The following is a 2,178-nucleotide window of genomic DNA, read 5'->3' on the forward strand; positions in this document are numbered from 1 at the left end:
CAATTCCAAGACTAAAGCTGAAATTCAAACCTGAGTCACCCTTTTTGCCAAATCTTACCCTGATCCTTCAAGAATTCTGAATTTGAACACATGTTCTTGGCCTCAGGGCCAGACCTGGACGGTGACGTGTCCTCGCTATAACAGCTTGGTTGGCTTCTCCATGCTACCTGCTAGTGGGGTTGCATTGCAGAAGATGCTCCAAGAGAAACAGGTTCTTTGAGCACCACAGTGGCTCGGAGTGTGACTGGAAAAAATACATAGAGCATTTTTACGGTCAACAAATAGTTATGGTTTTATTGAGCAGCAGAATACACAAAACTGTTCTTTCTGAGTTACTGAAATATATATATATATTGTAAGAATGAGATAATCAGGAGCTTGTCATACAATGAATGTGTGTTTGATGTTTTAGCAACTCCTAGAAAACATTTGAAATGTTAGGGCTCTGTTAGGAAGGCTTTCTTAGGAAAGCATCTAGTAGAAGAGGCCATGGCTAGGACATGGCAACTTGTTACAGAAAGAAAAGGGTGTCTTTGCCCTACTGAAGACCTAAAATCCAGCCAGTAATCAGCACCTGTAGCAAGGAGATGTCCTGGTGAGGCTCTGCTGGTGCTCTGAGCTTGCCAGGCTCTATTTCAGTGAGCAGTTTGGATCTTAGACTCCTCAAATCCATGCTTAATGGAAAAAAAACTCAGTGTTTAAATGCCCTAATTCCTGTTGTGCCTCTGCCTGGAAACACAGGGCTAGACTTCATGTTAGCTCCCAAACCTGGCACAGACCCACGGCCTTCAGTGAAGTTAATTTTTGTCGCTGAAGGTCTGGGCTGTGGCTTTAACCTACTTAAGCCAGCGAGCAGGACCAGCACGAGCTTTGCAGGGGGTGGAGATGCTCTATTCAAGGGGACTGTGTGTGTCACCCTGCGCCGTCCCTGCTCCCAGAGCTGGGTAGGACCAGCTCAACGCAAGATCCAGCTCAACGCAAGATCCAGCTCCCCATGGTGTGTCCAACCTCTGCCATCACCTCGAGCCCACGCTCTGCCCTTTCCTGCCTCCTGTCTCTGGCATAACCTGTTGTCCAGGCAGATATTAATAACAGCCATTAAGGGGAGAATATGGGACACCTGATTTCAAGTTGCTTTTTCTTCTCTCCACCCCCATGGTATTTTCTCTCCATCCCTCCCCAGCTGGTTCTGTTCCCACGTTTTTCCCGTCTCTGTACTCCTCCCAAAACACATGCCCATCGCTCTCCTGCTTCAGCTCAACTCTCTTTGCCCATCCTGGTCCTCCAGTTTTCACTCCAGTCTGCGATAACAAATGACTGAAAAGCAGCAAATCCGGTACTTTCCTGCCTATTGTTTTATTATCTGCCCTGAAACGAACTCTGTGTTTCCAGCTCGTGGCCTCTCGCCGTTGCCAAGAGCTCACGGAGGCAATGACGTGGTTTAGACACCAGGTTAAATAAACCCTGGCAGGCTCCCAGCCTGTTACATTGGTTTTTTCTGTATTTGTGTCTCAATACACTGCAAATGAATGATGTTTATTGAGAGGGAATGCATGCAAGATTTCACCTCATTATTTTCAGAGAAACTAGTTAATTACGGTCCTCAGAAAGCTGGGCAAAGCCATACTTGAATTTTGGTGTTTGAACTATTTTGATGGCTAATTGTAACCTGCAAGGGATGCTGATGTGTGATGGATTGGCTGCGTTTTGACCAGGTTGGAAATAAGGTCAAGCAAGGCCACATGAATTTCATATCCACTTAAGTTTGCAGTTTTACTGAAACTTCTGGAATATCTTCTGTAAACCTAATTGCACTTTGGTGCTTCTTAAAATAATCGATTGCTCCAGGCTTTGAGGGCTTTTTCTCAGGGATGTGTTTGACCTGCTCTGGTTAAATGATGAACTTGTACATCAAGGTGCATACGAAACAGTTTGAATTCCAAAATAGAGTGCTGGGATTTTTTGGAGGGAGGGGAAGAAACAATATGAACCAGAGAGGCTTTGCCTGGAAAAGTAACCAGCATCTTACATTTTCACCAGGCAAAACTTTTGTGCATGGAAGTACAATGAGTGAGAAAAGCACACTGCAGGTTACGAAGGGCTGGTGACCTACTCTTTGTGGAACAGACCTTTTTTGCCTTGCAACAGCAAGGCCAATGCATGACACTCGGAAATCGG

The sequence above is a fragment of the Patagioenas fasciata genome, chromosome 5 (genome assembly GCF_037038585.1).
Source record: "Patagioenas fasciata isolate bPatFas1 chromosome 5, bPatFas1.hap1, whole genome shotgun sequence".
Classification (NCBI taxonomy): Eukaryota; Metazoa; Chordata; class Aves; order Columbiformes; family Columbidae; genus Patagioenas; species Patagioenas fasciata.